At 43.6% G+C, this 20,598-nt stretch overlaps 1 protein-coding gene across 4 annotated transcripts in view; it reads right to left on the bottom strand.

Moving 5' to 3' along the window:
* The window catches only part of ATG5 (autophagy related 5), a 120,736-nt gene that overhangs the window by 26,618 nt on the left and 73,520 nt on the right, over positions 1–20,598 (bottom strand). Inside the window, exon 8 of one of the 4 annotated variants that reach the window (XR_015802542.1) lies at positions 8,600–8,725. The exons of the other annotated variants lie outside the window; for them this stretch is intronic. The gene's annotated coding sequence lies outside the window, so the exon portion shown is untranslated. The remainder of the gene's footprint in view (positions 1–8,599; positions 8,726–20,598) is intronic. 4 annotated transcript variants of the gene reach the window in all.

The raw sequence follows: 20,598 nt of genomic DNA, 5'->3' as shown, positions 1-20,598 counted from the left end.
GGCAAGGATCTGCAGTGACTGGGTGGGTGGCACGCACCCCCAAGAGCTGACTCCCCCTGGCAGGCACCCCTGCAGCTGGCAGGGGGGAAGTCTGGCACAGGGCATGCATGAATTTCTGCACCTTTCTGACACCAGGGCTTGAGGCAGAAACCTGTGCCAGAAGTATGGGGACAGGCAGCACTGGTGTGCACTCTGGGCAGAGATCTCTTAAAAGAGATGCCTGGCCCTTCAGGAAAGAGAGATGGACACTCAGAGCTCTCTCTTCCCTGTGAGCTGTCAGCCAGGCACCTTGGTGACATTTGGATGCAGTGGCCCTTCCTTCCTCCTCCCTGGCTGCACGCAGAGAGATGGTTGGGATGCCAGACCACTTAGGTAGGTGTGACCAAATAGTCCTATTGAAGGGAGCAAAACCAGTATGACTTCCTTATTGTGCAATGATTAATAAAGGCTTTCAGCTCTTTTTCTCCATTAATTGTGAATAAGCAAGTCCTTGATCATTTCCTTATCCAAGGACCGAGTGAGATTCCTTACAGCATTCCTGCCCAAAGTGGCCACACTGCGCTGGGAAGAGAAACGATTCCTGCAATATTGAAACCACACACAGCAAAATCAGAGGCTGAAAACCTCTTTCCCAGTTCACTTGTGCTGAGGACAGCTGTCACAATGTGATACCAGTCTTGGGGTTAGGGAAACCCAAGGCTCCTGCCTTTACCAGTTACGTTTTACACACTAAATCCTAACTTAAATGAGCAAAGCAGAAGTCAGTTTTTGGGCAGGAAGAGGAGGGTTGCAGGCAGTAATTTGTTCGTGATTTCTTGGATATTATAGTTCCCAGTCTCCCTACAGCTTTCCTATGGCAAAATTTTCTGCGTGAGAACTGTCCCTTTGTGAACCCCAGGAAACATTTTTTTCTCCACCTTCACCTTCTTAGTCTACCTTATGTATTCAGATGACCTTTTGTTTTTAAGGGACAAGTTCTGTACATCTTTACAGACCAGATCTGCTCTGCTTGTCAGCCTCAAAGCCCCTTGCAGAAATGCTTTACTAAGAGGGAGAAGTTTGGTTTCTTCCCGCCACGCTGGAGCCATGTCTCTAGGTGGGGACCCAGTTAACCAGGCTGGGTGGTGTCCCGGAGAGGTCTCACTTTACTCACAACTAGTCATGAAAAAAAACAGAAGTTAAAAATGTTGTAGAAACTGCAACCAGGTGCTAAGGGGAGCAAGAATACATGAAAAGTGAAAATTTGCCTTTTTAATAAGCTGTAACAAGCAAGCTGGGTGTTTAGGAGGGAACACGCACTGGTGCTTGTAGTCATTCAGTGAAGATTTGGTGTGTGCATGTTTTTAATGAGACCAGAGGGTGCAGAACAGGGCTCCTTTTCTAATCTATATTGCAGCAATTTGTGCATGTCTGTAGTTGTGGGTGTTATGTGCTTTCTACTCTGACTGGTAAGTTTCAGTTTGATTCTGCTCTCGAGAGCTGCGGGGACAGTTTGCACTTGCTTTATCAACGCAGAATCCAAATTGCTTCACAGTGCACCCAGCCCCCTGATACTGCAAACTGAGAAAATACACTTAAAGCACAGAGAAACGAGAGAGGTGACAACCAAGAGGCTTTTTCTCAGCAGAGCATCCCAATCTGCCAAAACCCTCACAACCCAATCAGTGGGGCAATAAGCCACCTCGAGAGTCGCAACCTTGCTGCCACCCTGAGAGGCTCTAGCCAGGACCCCAGCTAGCAGAGCTAGGATCCCAGGGCTGGGGCTCTTTTCTTACATCCCCTTTGCCCTAAAAATCCTACTACAGCCCTGTTCCCTTGCATTGATGTCCCAGTACTAGGGGCCCAGTCTGGCAGCTACTAACTGGGCAGCTGCAGGAGGTGCTTGCCCATCCCCATTCTTCCCTGGGCTGGCTACAAGCCCCTGACCAAAATTGTGCCCATGATTAGAGATGACAGTGAGGGAAGGGCAGGGCAGGGCAGGTAGGTCCATGGCCCTTGGGAAGCAGCTCTAGTTTGGCTCCAAAAGCTTGTGGTCTCAACACCCCCTGTGCCCAGCTGTGCAGTCGATTTCCAAATGAGCATTGCTATCTTTACTTGGGTTTGCTATAAACATGCAGCTTTCAGACTATACACCAATGTCTGTACTGGCTGTCCTGCTGTCCCTACATGGGCTGTGACTGAGAGAAGCCATTCAGGAGGAGTTCAGCATAGCTCCCAGGGGACACCCTGGTTCCTATAGCCCTCCTTGGGAGCCACATGCCACAAATCACTGTGCGACTTGTGCATAAAATACCTGAGCATTTCTAAGATGAAGTTATGACTTACATAGCAACTATGTGCAGATTTCCTTCGTCCCTCAGATCTGCCTGAGTTTGTAATCCCCTCCAGATACAATATTCAGGAATGACTGTGTTGTTTGCTGCACTGTTGCTGGTCTTGTTTGACCTCAGATAGCAGCCCAGGACATGAAGTGGAACAGTGGCTGCAGGTGCAAGTGGTTCAAGATCTGCTGGGCATGGGCAACATGGCTCAGCCCTTCTGCTGTGTAGGGCAGGATTATCCTAATCCTGCTAGTGGAACACCCAACAGAGAGGCAGGCTGAGGAGCAGAGGGGACAAAACTTAATGGAGGCAGAGTGCTCTCCAATTTCCTTCAAAATCTTAGCTACTCATCCAAAATGAGGAGGCTGGAAAACAAGGGCCCTCCCTCACCATTAAACCCATTTCCTGAAGCAGTACACACCCCTACAAAACAGTCTTAAGTACCTTGTTAGACTTGAACACGCGAAATCTCAGTTCTTTGCCACTGGTCTCCTGCCCATTATCTCCCTCTGCATCCATTAGCCTCAAGGAAATGCCTCAACCCCATATGGGTCTAGCTTCAAAAATATATCACACAGAGTTCAGTTACAGGTTCTCATTTACCCCAGGTTCAGGGTGTTTAAGTGTGGGAACACCAGCTGATGCCATTCTTACTACATTTTTAAAAAATTAACTTTCAGTCTAATTATTTAGATCAATCAAAACACTAAGGCAGCGATGAGTATCTACATAGGGGAATATATCCAAGATGAAGTTTATCTAAAAATGGAGGTTTAAAGACAAACTTTTTATTTTTAATCTAAAAACTTCAATACTTCAAGGCCAGAGCTGAGCAATAAAGACAAGGACCCTGGAGCCAAGATGGCTGTTTTCTGGTTTTGGTACCTCCACTAACTATTAATGAGGTCTGCAACAAGTCAGTTGACCTTCCCATACAGCGCCCGACTCATTTGTAGAATAGGTACAAGACTTGGGCTGTGGTAGGACTAATATTTGTACCTTGTTTTGAGATCCTCTGATCTGTAACTGCATGTAGTTTGTTGTTCATAGAGAGAACAAGTTGCTTACAGTGCTATCTGCAATATCATAATATTTAGAAATCCTCAATTATGGGCTATGACTACCTTGAACTCAACACAAACTCTCTCTGCCCAAAGGACCTTACAAACTAAGCACTATTAAAAACCCAAAAAACCACAGTGGCTAGGTGCACAGCTTAAATTTCCATTTTCTCTCAGCATTTTCCCACGAGGGGATTGCATGTGAGAGCACACAACAGAGAGTCAGATCACGCCCGGATCGGTTGTGCTGGCATGCCATTTGGCAATACAAGAATGACATAAATTAAAGTGAAACCTCTTCACCTCAGCCTAAGTGAAAATGTGAAGAGCAAGGGGGTTGAGGAGGAAGGGGATGTATTGATCCATATCTACTCAACAGTCAGACCAGGGGTATGGTGGCAACAAAAGACATGCCTTTGCTTTTTCAGTAATTAATAATCTATAGAGAACCATTTCCTTTTCTGCTGTTGAGATAACACATTCGCCACCTCAGCTTCATGCAAATAATTCATGCCTCTGCTTACCTAATTTACCTCTCTGGTGCAGACAGAAGGGCAGAAACCTCCCACCAGCACTGACTGACATGCTGTACTGAAAAAAGAGGCATTTCACCCAGAACTTTCTGAAATACTTAAATCATTAGGGGATAACTGCACCAAACGCTCTACAGGAGAAATATAAGATTAAATGGGTTAATTTTGCTGGCCTTCAGTCCTGCCTCTGACCCACATGTGGTTTGCAGGCTGGAACTGACATTATCCAAAGAAAAGCATTTGGTATCTCTGCACACAGACCACAGCTGGTCAACAACTCATCCCAGATTTAAACACAATGTATTAACTCTCATCTGTTGCCAGAAATTAATATTACATGCTATTAAAAGCCTGGGCCCCCAGAAGTGTGCTGAACTGAGTGGGCCTTCACATCACTTGGAAACAAACAGGTACCAGGTTGGACATGTGTCTGCATCTAATGGAAACCTTGTTCTAATCAAAATGCTGACACCACTTTCACTCACTCACTTACACTCACTTCTCTCCCTACATTACTGCACTGCAAGCAAGGTTCAAATGTCAAGCACCAAAAAAAGTTATGGAGAGACAGAATTAATTAAGCTTGTCCACACACAGCTTCAGGAGCAGCCCTTGCTTGCAGGATCACACACTGGTTTTCCCACAGGACTTGCACCTTGTTCAGTGCACAAGGCGGGAAATGCTCATCCTACATGGGACAGGGGAGGGATGCCATCCCTCTCACCCCATCTTCCTTTCTGGCTACATGGCTCTGGCCTTTGTGGTCCTGCCCCCCACTCCAGCTGGGGCCATTTGCTCCTGAGTGGACTCATGGCTGAAGGCTTCACCTGTGTCAGTCAGAGTCCATGTGGGAGAGGGAGGTGGTATCTCTAGGCAGGACTGAAAAAGAAACAAAATACAGGAGTTTAAAGTCAAAAACTCCCTTTGGTACCCAGAATTTCAGGGCAGACCCACATGTTGTTTGACTTCAGCTTATCTTAATCTCAGGGGTCAACTGGGAATCCTGAACACCTTCAAACCCAGCACAAACCAGGGATAACTATACTACATGACCTGTGAAAACTCAGGCTGAGTGACTTGCTCCATGCAATGCACAACTCCATGGGTAACAGCCAGTGGAAAACATTACCCCTAGGCAGCACTCCAGTCCTGGGCCATGACAGCCCCTCCATCTACTCCTCTTTCAAGAGACCACCTCCAAGGTGTAGGGTTTACACATTAGAGCCTCCTTTGGTTCCAAATTCCAGAGGCCAAGGGCAAAGGTAACACACATTCTGTAAAGACCACATGATTACACATGTCCATGAAGAACTGACTGAACCTTAAATCCAGATTTTCTCATCTTCTGAGTGCCTGAGATTGGTGCCTCAGTGCCTCAGTGTTGTTTTCAGTGGCTGCCTGGGCAAACTGAAGGTTTGGAAAGCACATGCACTGGCAAGATTTGTCCATTCTGTGGCTCTCCCATGGTATGGCTGCATAACAGCAGGATTGGCACTTTCCATGTATCAATCCACCAGCTCTGCTAGTCATGGCACTGCTGCCAGGAGAAATCTGTGACCCATGATGCAGACTGGCCCAGGAGGGTGGTGAACCTTCCACTCTTCCTCTCCATCTCTGTTACCTTTCTCATTCTTCCCTTCCCTGTGACCATCCCTGTCCTCTTGCCTTCTAGGTGAGCATCCCTGAGATTCCTGGACCCCTGTCAGTGCTGCAAGTTGGTGGCCACCAGCTTCTTCAGTTTTCCCAGAAGGAGAATTTCTGGTGAAGTGAAGCAGTGAAACACCACTTTTCTTAGGAAAACATAGTGCTTAATAAGTGAGGGGACCCACACAACTAAGGGCAAGGGTGAGATAAAATAATACTAAGAGAGAGAAAAAGAAAAAAAAAAGGAAGAACATCTTTTCACAGTCTGTAGATGCAAAGTGAAACTATTTTGATAGATTCAGCTCTCCCACATTGAAAGGTCCAGAGTTTCTCATCTCCGACTTTACTCTGAGGCATGAAATTTCACCCATGACATGACAAACTGTAACATCCATGATGCTTTCTGGCTCCTTGGAAGCCTGTTGCCACCCTGCCAAAGCTCCCCTTCAGTATTTTGCTGGATTGATATTACCCAATCACTCTCTTTTTTAGGGTTTTCCTTGTTTTGACACATTTTCCTTTGCTAATACTTTTCCCTGCACCTGAAAATCCAGTGATATGAAGCTGGTGCTCTTGTTAGGACACTGACGTCTCCATCCATGACGGGATACAGGCAGGTAGGGAAGAAAATAACTGGATCCATGATAGCAAAGTGTCCCTTTCACTGGCAAGTGATCACCCCCAGCTTTTTCGTGGATGCTGAGAAAATTGCTAAGCTGCTAATGTATGTAAGAGCCATTTGCCTTCAGCCTCTTCACAGAGATTCACCTGGCTCAGCAGAGGGCAGATCTGCCCATTTGCAGCCTCATTTCGGATGGTCTTCAACTACAACCCATGCAGTGGACATTTAAATCAAGACTAGCTTCTTCAGAAGCATTTTAAAAGAAGAGAATTGTGTTTCAACCTGATTTTACAAAAGCTCAGCCATGTGCTTGCCTTCCCATAGTTAGCTCAAAGGGATAACAATTCCAAATACTGCCTTTGAAAAGATTCTTGTGTTGCTCTATTCTGTTTTAGCAAAATAACAATCTAGCCACAGGGATGAAGGAATCGGTAGATGTTTCAGTTTGGGCTGAACATCTTTCAAAAGGAAATGGCCTATCTCAAGGAAGTTACAGAAAGGTTCAAGGGAGTGGGTGACACTCATTATCTTGTATCATACAAGGAAACAACCAAGGATTAAAAATCTATTATCCTTGGACTACCCTATGAATTTTCCTCCAAGCATTATGAAAGGTTTCTGTCTCCTTGTTGACAAATCACCTTCTACAATGTTGTCCGAATACATAGTACCTCATCCACTCACTGTCACCACTGTTGTACCCTTTGATTTCAGGGGAGATAAGAAGAGAGGGAGGTAGCTGGTGATTGTTTGTACCACCAGTGAGATACTCATACCTGATGTGTTGTTTGCTGGAGTTGATGCTCAGATACTTGGGATATGTTTCCTTCTTCTCCCTCATGAAAATATTCCTGTATCATCTTGGTCAGTTTTGGCATTGTTATCTAAACAATGGCAGTGTTCTGCCCTCCTTCAGGGATAACTAATGAACCTCTAGAAAGATTTTTAAAAGCTAGGAGTGGGGTAGAACAAAATACAAAATCTGTGCTTTGGAGAATTTTTGTCCTAGTGTACACAGAAATTAAATTGTGTTTGTCTCCTCCCTCTGCTCTAAGAACAGAAGTAGCATTAGTAATATAGAGCATGTCACTCTTCAAGCTGTCTTGCAGCTTTTAAGACATAGACAGCAGATGGCAAATTTACCTTTCATCTCCTTTTGAAACTTAAGTTAGGCCTTACTGGTAACAAGTGAAATTAAACTGGTTGTTGCTGTTTAACCTCTCCATGCTGTTTCCTCACATGAATTAGTCATGACCAACTCTACTTGGCAACTGTCCTTACAAAAAACAGAACAGAGAGAAGGGTTAAGCACTCCCATACAATTTACCCAATAAATTTGTCATACCCCTCATATAGAGTTGTCCCTCCAGTTCTGCCTGTTCCCTAACATATCTGGCAGTTTGAACAATGTTGGCAATATTTGAGCAATTAGGCATTCCAAGTGGAAAGGTTAATACACCTTACCCTCAAATGCAGGGTGTGTTTTGTCTTGTGCCTTTAACCATCCTTGATGAGCATTGATTGCACAACAGCCGTGAAGCAGGAAGGTCTTCCAATTTCAGTATGGCCCAGCTTGTTTTGGTTTAGCAAAAGGCCAGTAGTCCAAGGTGAGGATGGGATAATCACACCTTGACTTGAGTTTTATCAAGGCAGATCAGAAAGGGGGAACTTCACGGCGATTATCACTTCCCGAGTGTTAAATGCTTTGGCCATCCTGGCACGGTTGCAAAACCAGGTAAAAGATAATCCATAAAAGAAAACTCTGATGGAGCTTGGAATAGGACTGTCAAGGAGGTGTGAGACTTGTGGTTTATTTCCTATTCTTTTGGTTGAGCAGCATTAGGACCTCAGTTTCTTTTTTGGCAAGTTCTCAGAAACAACGGTCTGTGGTCCAAGCAGCAAGTTCTGGGCAAGAGCGGGCAGAGGTGCAGAGTTCCTGCAGCCTTGCACCTGCTGGGACCTGCAAAGATCGCAGTCAACCAGGATAAAAGCGCCTCCCGAGCCAGCCAGCCGGCCCAGCAGCTGCCATCCTCAGCCCAAGCCACTGCCGAAGCTGGAGAGCAAGTGGGAATTGCAGGGGAGCACCCCGGGTGAGCAGGAGAGCAGCAGCTGCGGGACCGGCTGCCACAGCCCTGCCCTGCCGGCAGCAGGGCACACCCAGCGGCCAGCCTGCCTGCCCTGCCGGCAGGGATGCTTGCCTGTGTACTCAGGACCTAACTTAAGAAAGAAAAAACAAATCTAAATGTTTTGCAAGTCACAGTGATGCTGCCCATCCGCCCTGAGCCTTCACAGGAGGTCTGGAGCACTGGTGGACGAAGGAGGTCAGGTCTGGGATGTCTCCTTGCCCCCTCCCAAAAAACCTGAATGGGTTTGAATGACCCAACCTGTGCTAGGGTGCTCCCACGAGGCCCCACGTACCTCACCAGGGTCTCTTGTGCAGCAGCCCCGTTCTGGTAAAAACTGCTGAGAATTCGGCACCCGGCCTCTCTACTTGTGGCTGGTGGTATTTCCCTTGCTGGGGTGATGTTGATGTTCATAATGAAGCTTTGGCAGAGAAAGAGAGACATGTTGTAACCATTAGCAGACTTTACATTCAGAATTTATCTGAGGAAAGGACAAAGGATAACTCAGCTTGATTAGGTTTTTGCACAAGTTTGGGTCTACACTCTCCATAGTAGTACCAGTCCCAGTCTTCACCATTTTCTTCCTCTGACCCAGAAAAACTTGATCATGAAAATAATGTTAGTTAGAAAATAATGGAACTGATAAGTCATTGCAGGCACATGTGTGTCTCATTATACATCAGTTCGGTTTCACTATATATTTTACACAATGTAACATAAATTTCACTACGCACCACAAGTATTTCAATATGTGATAGTCAGAAAGTGGCAGTTTACACTAAAAGTTTCAGTATGTGGTAGGATATTTCAAATACTATAAATTCTCCTTTTAAATTAAATGCATTGTGTAGATTAGTGAGAAATGCAGTTGTTTTAGTTTACTCAATGTGGTTTTCTTTCAGAACAGTATTTTAGTACTGTACTGTTCAATTGCCATGTTTATTTTATTAATACATATTAATGGATAATTAAGTGAAAATTCATTAAATATACACCACACAGGACTCAGGCAGGAGTTCCGTTTCTTAGATCTTTTATCTCAGCTCAATTTATACCATATTAACAAACACACTGTATTTACAGAGACTATATTCATGAAAAGAATAAACTTCCTGTTATGAGCCTGTTTTTTTAAATGAGCTTTCTTTGAGCAAGTAAAATTTGAGGGATCTGAAAGCCTCTGTGAGGGTGAATTGTTAAAGTAACGGGCAGGCATATCCAGGGTTTGCACTGATTTGCCATTTATTGCAGATAATCACCATTTTGGCCATGACCAGCAGCAGAGGAGTTGGCACTGCCAGTGCTGTGCTGTTCCTCACAGTTTTGACCAGTTGACCACAGAAGTATCACGTCAATCAGGCTTTTTCCCAGCAAACCCCATCCCAGTTACTGAAAAGTTACTGACAAGGGGTGTGCTGCACAGCCCTGTTGCACCAAAAACCTCTGTCATAGGGCTACCACATCATCACTTTTTCACACATACATACTTCAGTGCAGGAGAGTACAGCTTCCCTCTGAGACATATTTGCCATGAACCAAAAGCATAACAAAAATAATCACACAGGTTAGTAAAGCCAAGGCACATCTGGCAGCATGGACCATCTCTTACAAGCTTGGTCAAAGCTACAGTAACGCTTCCAGACTGGTGCAGCAAAGCAATTTCCCCACATCCTGTACCTACCATCAGAACTGCAGAAAGAAGAAAAAAATTAGTCTAATTTTTGGCTATGAATTCTCCCTCATGCTCATCTCCTGTAAACAGAAGCCACACCAAGAACAGCCCCATGCAGAGTTCTATTTTATTCAAAAAACAGTCTCAGCAGAGTTCATGGGGTAATGCTGAAGAGAGAAACATCAGTCAGTCAGCTCTGCTCTGCCTTCTGCCCCTCAAGATGCAATCGCATGGATCATTTCTAGAACTTTTCTCCCAACAGGGCCAAAATGTGAATGATCTGTACTGAGGTTCAGTGTTCAGCAGAACCAGAGGCCTCATCTGCCCCATCTCACACTCGGAAGACAAGGGTGACCCTACACCAACGTGACTTTGGGCAAGCTACTTAGAGAGTTACAAAGGCCTGGATTAATTAAAAACTAGGTCCTTCAACGTAACTCCTTGCCCCATGGCAGACCCAGCAGGCCTCATTGGCTCCCTGCCAAATAGTTCAAGCACCTCTTAACCAAGGAAAAGGTAAAGAGCTTGGGTTGCAGCGTGCTGGATTTCAGCCCGGCAGCTTCAAATCTCCTAACCCCCAAGAGCAGCTTATCTATGTTTGGAGGTCAGAGACCTCAACACAGCCCCGTTAACAGGGCTGGCACAAGCTCAGAAGTTTCTCTCCAGATTGCAGGTTTCTTACAAGTGTGGCAAAAAGGGCTACCAAAGTGGCCAGCAACACACTGGGGGATGGCCGAGTCTGCTTCTGCTAATTCATTTGGCAAAACGTGTCACCATGAGTGCTTCCCTAGCTCACAGGAGCTGGAACTGAATGCATCCAATGCAAGTGTAAAGCTTGGCTACCCTGCTCTTCCAAAATTTAAAACCAAGACCCACAGTTCTTCTTGTCTGTAGTCTCTGACTACCATAAGAAACAAATTGTGCCCCAGACACACAAATCAAAGCTCATGAGCTGTGTCAGATGCTTCCCAGGGACCAGGCTGAAGGAAATACAAATGTTTCTGTCACATGTGAGGCATGTGGACAGTTCAGTTTTGCTGTGATCACTGCTTTTATCCCAGACAGGTGCAATGGGAATTGCTTTCCTCTGCCAAGCCTGAAGACCTGAACTATGAGTTTCTTCATCTGTCTCCTTCGTGGCTGCTTGGGAGCAGCAGGGCTGCTGTCTGGCTGAGGGTCTCTGTTTTGGACTGGGTAAAACCTGGGTTTACATTTCCCTTTAATAAAATGTTTGGGATGAAATAAAGGTAATGTTTTTAAGTGCATGTCTATTCTGTAGCACAACCAAGCCCAAGCTGTTCCTGTTTAAAAAAAGGGAGAAGCAACAACAGTGCAGGCTTTCCCATATTCATTTGCTCCCATGTTAGATCTGGGCTAAGATATACATAAAGCAATGTCTTTATGCCCTAGATTCCACTGCTGATACTGCCAGCAAAAGCTAAATTACAGTGATTTTCCTGTAGTCAGGCTGCTAGTCCAACAAGTTTTGGAAGGAAGAAAATGTATTACACACATCCTCCAAGTCCCCTCCTAAGCACTGTCAGGCTATAATTTTAGCTTACTCTTATTACTTATCATGCATAATTGGTGTTGAGCCATCCTTTAGCCATCATGAAAGTTACATTATCAAAGCTGTTGCATTACTTTCACTAATTCATCTTGCCCAAAGTTTTTAGTATTTCTCAACTGACAAGGCAGAACAGCAACAGAAGCTGACGAACCATATGCCAACTCATCGATCAAATCCAAACCTTTTCATCTGACCCAATTAAGTTTCACTTGTAGGCTAAACCACACGACTTCAGGAAAAGACATGGCCATGCAGCTTGCAGTATGCTCGTTGTGACTTCAGAAGAAGCTGGCATAGGCTTGAAGACTGCAGTTTCATGTGTACCAGTAACATTTAATAAAGGATTTTTCCATCTTCACTGACTGAAGTGTAGGACCATTCGTACTGTATAATTAAGCTGGTGAGTTTCCGTTGTTTTGAATATGACCTACCTTTTTTTTCCTCTTTACTCAGCTCTGGCTGAAGGTAATATCTGCTTATCAAAATCCTTCTGTTTTGAATCAATGCATCTCCATCTATGCAAATCTGAGAGCGGAGATGCTCACAACAAACATTTCATGTTTCTGGTAGCTGAAATATCCCTGTGGAACATCTCTGCTGCATTGATGTTTCATGGATGTTTCTCTCTTTGAAGTCAACTTCTACAGGTTTTCACACAGAAAATTTTCATCAGTCTCATTTCCTCCAGCTATAGCAGCAAAACATTATCATCAGCATGCAACCTTGCAAAGTGACACCTTAAAGAAAAAAGCTTGACAAAAAATGTTGGCTTGGCATGATGTGAAAATTTTTCACATCAGCAGCTTCCTGCACTCTTTTCTGTTGATTTTCATCAAATCAACATTTGTTTTAAAAATAGAACAAATATTGGTACTTCAACAACAGACTGCAATAAATAGCATTCTGCTAATCTTATGTGAGAAAAAATACCAGTTAGACCAAATCTCATTCTTTTCTGCATGTCCCTGCCTCCTCCTGGTGCTCTTTTCAGGACAGAGGAAGCAGCTTTGCTTCACTTGTAAGACTGCTTGAGAGTTTTGGTGGGAAAAAGGCTTTTCCTCAATGTTCATACTACAACTTCTACGCCACGAGACATTAAAATTCTGGAAAATTCAGCATCTGTTCCATTTCATCTGTGTGGACGGGGAATTTCCCTGTTCTGGAATTGGGGTTTGCAATATTGTTTACAAGGATGGCAAACCTCCCAGCTTCCATTTGCAAAATGCTCCACAGATACAGATGAAAGCCATGAAAGAGGATTGGTGGGTACTTTTGTATCTTAAGCAAGATGGCCAAGTGTGAAGAAACATCCTGTCCATATAAAGGGCACTCTGAGGACTGCTCTGTGGCAGCACAATGCATTTTACCTTCTGGACAACTGCAAAAGATTACCAAATAATTTGTTTAATGCTGGTTTTCTATACATGGAAACCCACTGGCTCCCATGTCCTGTAAGCATAGGATAACACTGAGGATAACACAAATTTCATTCTACCACAGTAACAGGAAACAGCAGCCAAAACTGGGACAGCACAGAGAGGTGTACTGGAATCAGCAGTTGTCCTCTGAAGCTGACATATCCAATAATGTTTTATTTTTTAATTTTAAAATTTTAGCATCCCATTATTTTCACAGAGCTGGCAGATCCAAAGTGCTGGAGAGGAACAGACCAAATCTAAACAACTTCTTACATGCAGAAGCATCAGTGGATGCTGCAGTCCCAGACTGTGTTTAGGAAACTCAAGAGCTGGGGGAAGTTTCTGCTACATGGGAGCTGTACCCCAGATTCGGCACTGAGGTCTTTGGAAAGAAAATTGCTTAAAAGGCACAAACCAATACTGGTAAAAAGGAACCTCACAGGTCTCAACAAACCCCAAATCACCACAGCCCATGCAAAAATCAAGCATTAAAAGCAAGACTAAATTCATTCTCAATAAGAGCCATCACAGATCAGATTCACACCTTCCCTGGAAGCTGACACTTGGAATTTACATTTATCTCTCAACTGCTTCTGTGGAAATAATGAAAACCACCAAAATGAAACTCAGGAATCAAACCAGATCTTTGTACCACTCCAACTAGGCATATCCTAAACCCTGGGTGGTGGGAGAGGAAAGCCATCCTGTCTTTCTTGCTCAGTTAGCAATACCCCAGAGCACACTGAAAGTAATTATTTCCATCTGCCACACACAACCCACAAACCCGAAAATGGTACTGCTACTAGAAATGTAATACACCAGTGAGTAACCAGAGGCAACCTACTGCTTTCATTTGTGATTGGTCACAATGCTGTGGTGATGCCACAAGTGGAGTTCACTGTTAGCCTATGCTTGATAAGGTGAATGTTTAGTGCAAGTCTCCAGACAGAGCAGTGTATCAAGCAACTGCTGGTAGAGAAGTATAGAAAATGCCCAACCCACTGCAGAAATCACTTTTTTTCCTTTCAGTCTGCCTTTGAGATGTATTAGACTAGTCAATTTCCCCCCTTCTTTTGAGAAAAAGCTGGTAATGACCCAATTATCCATTTGATGAAAGATAACTGCTTTGAGATTACGAAGTTCTTTGTGCAAACAGCCACTGTTTGCAATAAAAAGTAATTTCAGGATAAACGGGTAAGACTTCAGCAGGTACAAACATAAAGTGAAGCAGAGCAGTTTCCATAGTTCAGCCCATAAAATACTCAGGTATTTATATAATCACTATTTTTGAGATTATTCACCACTATCAACCAGAGCAGAGATATCACTCTGTCGATGCAGCAGCACTGCCTTTCATTCGTGTACATCTGACTCAAGCTGCTACATCCATATGTCTGCACTACAGCAACCCCTCCTTTCTAACAAGAGCACTGTGCTGGGTGGGGAGGAGAAGTGAAAAGGAAATGAGCTGTAGGCATCATTTCAGTAGCCATTAAAGTCTGAACAATTTGATAAAATGATTTGATAAAAGTTCTATTTCTTTATGAGACTTGTACAAAACATTCCAGGAAAAGCAAAGCATTATTATTTGAAGGCACAACTTAACCTTCGAACTGCGTAACAATTTTCTTCCTAACCATAAATATAGGACTACATAGGCCCATCTGCCTTCCACAGGTTGGTGAGTGACCACATGTGTTGTACCTTGATCTAAACAAGGATAACTAAGATGATTCCCAGTCATTATATACGACTGAGATCAGACAACCCTTGGCATTAAGACTCAGTCTCATGCACAGAAGTTGAGCTCAGATCGAGTTACCTGGCAAAGAGCAAGTTGCTGGTTTAGCAGGACTGGAAGAATTTCAAATAGAGGATGGAAACACACCTTTTTTTAAAGAGAAGTGTCTTAGGAGCAAATGTCAAAAGCAAAGTTTTCACATTTGCTAGAAAAGCTTTTTTAATCGATGAAGTTCAGTACAGTTGCTAAAGTCATCCTATGATTCCCTGTGAATTGCTCAATAACTGAGAAGTGGACTGGCTAGAAGCAAACAAGCTAAGGAGCCACTCTCCCCATTGTTAAAATAATTGGGATGTCTCAAGATCCTCAGTTAATATAACAAACTAACTCTTGTGGTCTGATCTTGCAGAAATATTTTGGATATTGTGTTTCTGCCAGTCCGAGGAATTTTTTCTTTTTTTTTGGACAAAAGAGGCAAAAGCAATAGATCTGCATGATTAATCCCCAAATAGTCACACCCCTAGTCAGATCGAAGAGGAGCTCTGTCTCAGACTGCTATATTCATCCCTCCCTTTCTTGGGAGCTGTATTTGTCAGACACAGTATTTTTCAGAAGGGAAAGTAGGATCCAGAATCTAAAATACTAGGAATGCCACGTCCCACCAACCATACATACTAACCTCAGCCTTATCAAAGCAGAGAAGAAAAACTGAAGGTGCTGCACTGTGTTGGTTCAAATTAAACAAGCCAAGCAAAAGATTCTTAAAATTTTATTTATGAGATGTGAAGAAGCTGCCTTCTACTCGCCAAACCATAGTGCTAAATACCTAAGATACTGTGAAAGGGGTGCCTCTATTATTCAAAAAAATATTTGTATGCTTTTGGTGGATTAATTGCATTTAACATTTTGGTTAAACACACAAACAAGCACAGCTTTTTCTTGTTGCTTCAAATGAAGCCACAAAGAACAAAAGGCATCCAACTGAACCAATTTAGGTTTATAAACACATTAATTTTAAGAGCACTATGTGTACACTTAAAATGAATTTAAAGCAGTCGACCTTTGCAGTACGATGCCCATTTTCACTGTATCCAAATTATCCATAAATCCAGATGCAAGTTGTCACAGACACTTCTTTGGAGAGCTTGCAAAGTTAAAAGTTAATGTTTCCTATTAATTAATAATTGTTTTCAGCTGTTTTGGCAAGTGATTAAAACGAAGTGTCTGCCTTTAATGTTACAATATAAAAGTTTTCTTCCCCGGCCGCTTGAGCGCCAAGCGGGCTTTGCCTCATTTGCAGGAAGGTGTCACACGTGATAGCTTGGAGCATTTGTAAGCAAATGAGATGAGCGGCTATAGTACCTGCCAGTGCAGAGATTTCCATTCCACACCGGCCTGGTTCCGGCCAGGACAGGGTTAATTTTTGCCGTAGCCGGGAGGGGGCATGGCCAGGACCTGCAGCTTATTTTGTACTGCTCAAGGGACAGGGAAAGGGCTCCCTTCTGGATCAGCGCAGTGTGGTGGAGGGAGCAGCTGGGTCTTGTCAGGGGGTCTCTGTGTGAATCATTCACCTCTTTCTTGTGCCCTCTGCCATTAATATCGCTGCTCTCACTGTTCATTTCCTCATCTCATTGCTGTTTCCAGTGAACTGTTCTCACATCAACCCGTGATCTTCACCTTTTTTGCCTCCCATTCTCCTCTCCATCCCATGGCAGGGGGAAGGGGAAGTAAGCAAGCAGAGCACAGTTTGGAATGGTTTCAGTGAGAACACTAAATTGTGGAATACCATTCCTAAACCATGACACACATTCATTAAAATTACCCACCAAGTGGTTTCAGAGGAACATCAGCTGAGATAAATAAAACAATGCTCCTCATGTTAACGATGTACCATGCCATGAAAGAGTTGTTCCATAAGAAAACCATACAGGCTGTGCATCGTTTACCAAACCCTGCCATGTTGCAAATTCAGGATCACACACTCTTGAAAGTTTGTACTTTCAAAGCATGATAGCAAAGCATGATAGCATCTGTCCCTTTTGATGCCCAAGCCATCACACAGGTATTATTGACAGACTTGTTTGACACTTCAGCAGATAGTTCCACACAACCTCAGTTCTGATCAGCACCTGATCCACAGCAGGATTAAACACGGCTCTGAGAAGGATCCTCTGCCGTAAGTAAACTTCTAGACATTGTCTTTTATTCCCAAGCTTCTACCAATTCATTCCTCCAGTAAAACCGAAATGGCAGTTCTCCTGGAAGCTGAATTTCTACATCCATGCAGAGGAAGGACAGCAGATTCACGGCAGAGGCTGATAAGCTCTGCTTGCAAAGTCAAAAGTACTGTTATCAACATAAGCATCTTCCCTATGTGAACCCCAGACAACTTATTGAGAAACCTTTCACTTATGCTGCATCAAAAAGCTTGTGAAGCGATGAAAAGTACAGGATTTGAGTTGTCTCTCTTTCTGGTAAATCATGGGAGGTTGCTGCTAGCTCCTCCTGGCTCTAGCTTCTCCCTCTAGTTTGAAAAACTTTTAAGGTGTTCTTCAGTTGTTAAGGTAGGAGTTTTTCAGAACAAACAGCAGGCTTTATCTTTGCAAGGAAATAAATCCAGAAAAAAATCTACAAACTTGCTGAGCAGCAACAATGTGGACAAAATCACTGAACATAAATCCTGCAGGTAAAGATGAACACCCAGTTTCATTCCTATCGGATCAAGATGCACACTTGTGCCTAGAGCACATCTGGGAAATCCACAGTAATTATTCATCCCTCCCTGGCCAATGCCAGAGAAAACACTCCCCTGCTCTCAGAGACACTAGCAACCTGTTTACCCTCGGACAAGAGGAGGTAAAAAGTTCCCTATCTTAGGGCAGCTCTGAAAAGCTTACGCCCTTGTTTATGATGTGGCAACTGTGGCACATGCCCATACATTAAGGTGTTAAGGATCTTCTCCTTTATTGATGGTATCCACATTAATTTCAGAATAGCGCCCCACAACACATTAGGATCAAAGCGGAACACATAAATATATTACAATTCATTTCAAGCATATATTATACCAAGGAAGCATTTTTATCGTAACTTGCAGCAAAGATCTTGTTGATGCTACACACTCAATGCCTTTTATTACTTCAGCATTTTCTAATGCTGAAGAATAAACTCCCTTTAAAATATAAACAAATTTTTTTCCTCAATGCTCAAGTGTCCCAATACCATCAAATGGCATTTTGGAATAGGAGCCGCTGTGGTTTTGAGCACTGTTAATTGCCTGCAGTGACACAAGCAAGGGCTGAGCTGGGCGTGGGCAAGGGAGTTGTGCAACAGGCATCGTCCATTCCCTGCACACGATCTCGGTAAGGTTTGCTTTTCGAAAGTATCCAGAAAGCTGATTACACGGGAACAACAAAAACAGCCTGAATGAAGGCTGGGGATACTTCCATGTGCATGAGTGCCAATTTTAAAAGAGAATTTACACTTTGTATCTTGTTGGAAGCTTGTGTGGCTACCCCAAGTCTCTGTTAGAAGTGTGGCTCAGAAACTTGAGAGATCTAAATTTCAGAGACCCGCAAAATGACAGCTGGAGATCATTATCGTCATGCTCAGTTGCTATAGTTCACCTGGTTTGTTGTCTAATGCATGCAGCAGCAACAACAACAACAAAAGGGTTGCATGGTAGAAAATTGTGGCATCTAGTTTGGGAAGGAGAGAGGGAAGAGTGCAAGTAGGTAAGCTGCAGAGAACTGTTTTCCCCTGTACCTCCAAAAGACACTGATCCCAGTGTGATCTGTGGAGGTCAGAAGGGACACAATTCACAACTGGCTTCTCTGAGGAAGCCAACTGCAGCAGAACCCTTGAATGCATTCAAGTTTCAGTAAGAGAATGAATAAAAAATAAGAAATCCCTGTTATTGGCATATTAATGAAAAACACACTATATGTATTTCAAGGCAATTGTAAGCTGACCCATTAGGATTGTTCCCTCTTACCACTGAAACAACTGAATGCACAACCAGAAGTAGGACATCACTAATTTCACTGAAAACTGACATCATGATTTCTTACTGAAGGACATTTCCATTTGAGCAATTCTTCCAGTAATTTTTCTCAACAGTATAAATTTTCTCATCAAGTATAAATTTACATACAATAAACCAAAACTGGAGAGTTTCCATAGGGGAGCAGACCTCCCAAACTGGCAGAGAAACTGCCTGGGTGGCTTAGCAAAACCATGCCTCAGCAGAGGTCCTCGTGTATCTTCATATTGAAAGGTGTTGAGATGTACAGTGTGGAAATGTTGATGATTACAATGGACACATCCTCTTTCTACTGCCTATACAGACTCATTACAAATACTAACATCTTGTTCTACAACTAAAAAACCCATATAATGGAATTTTACTCTGACTGGAAAATAAAACAGAAAAGGCTTGTGACCAAAACTGGGTTTGGTATTTATTACCCACACTGAAAATGTATTCTGCTGTTCTATATGAAACATTCAGAACAGCATAAAGTAAAACTTCAGAGACACGAAACAGCAATTTTCATGAAAGAAAGGCCCTCTAGCAACTTATCCATCCATCCGTCCATATGACTCAATTTTCCAACAGACAGTATCTTGGAACAGTGACCTGGGGTGCCTGTGCAGGAGGTTTTCTGCAGCAGGACCTCCCCATTCTGACTCCTCACATGAAGGAAGCCCAGGCTGAGGATCTGCTGCAGAGGAGGAAGCTCTGAAACAATTCCTGTAAATAAAGGCCTCCTTAGCAATGTGCTAACCCATCAAAGTTAAATACACACTCAGTGACTGCTCACTCCGGGCAACACCAGAGGTGTCAGACACTTTGTCCCGCAGGTGAAAGCCATTGCACTGTATTCATGGAAAGGATGGAAAGGAAAGCACGTGGTGGGAGCTGTAAGGTGATGAGTGAATGAGAAACCCGGGTGAGATCAAGAATCCGCCTCTGTCATTTCACTCCCCACAAAATTTTCTCTCAAGCCCCACCTTCACTGTTTTTTAATTCCTCTCGTTTCCCTCTCTCCTCCTCTGCACCCTTCTCTCACAGCTTTCTTACAGGGCCACCCAGTTTGTGGTAAAAGCCAGCAGAAATGAACTCATCCTCCGATGGTGAAAGAGCAGCTGTGCGAGAAGGGTCAGGGAGGGCCCCAGAGATGGGCATTTTAGTCACACACAAGCACCGAAGGTAATCCTGCACGGGACACACAGGAGCTACGGAGCCAGGGGCAGGCACAGCCTCATCACTACTCAGATGAGGTCAAGCATCAGCTAAATAAAGAGAAGCTGCAAATTAAAGAAGAATCTGCAAGGGCCAGGATTCATATTATAAAATGGTTGCTGTGGAAATGGTGAAGAAGCTGTATGACTTCCTGTGTCATGCCACGATTTCAGGGCTTTAAGCTCACCCCCATGGCCTGATCCCCTTCTCCAGTTTGCCTTGTACAGACTCAGATAAACTTTTAAATGAAGGAAAACCAGCCTATTCTGCTAATTTTGAGCTGTGGAAAAAATACAGTGAGGGTGTGTGTACATATGACTGATGGAAATCAAACCTCTGAAGTGCAGATTATTTTAATTATAGTCAGAAAAGCATGTAAGGTGCAAGTTTCAGCCAGATAGTTTCCATTCTGATCTTTAATTTTGTAGTAATAAAAATACTTGAGTGCCTCTGTCTAGCTGAAAGAATAACAAGTTGTCTGGTTTGTTATGGCAGCTGGGACACTAAGTAACAATATACACAAGAAGAAATTATATATATATCTGTACAAAATAAGGCATCACCAGCTCTCACTCGTGCACTCTCTCCACGTGTCTTTCACTGTAAGGCAGCCACTGAAGGGACAGGTTTAGTGAACAGGGCCATTGA

Source organism: Sturnus vulgaris, chromosome 3, assembly GCF_052056855.1.
Source record: "Sturnus vulgaris isolate bStuVul1 chromosome 3, bStuVul1.hap1, whole genome shotgun sequence".
Taxonomy (NCBI): domain Eukaryota; kingdom Metazoa; phylum Chordata; class Aves; order Passeriformes; family Sturnidae; genus Sturnus; species Sturnus vulgaris.
Note: the sequence above shows the minus strand (reverse complement) of the source record. Positions and strands in the feature narration are given on the sequence as shown.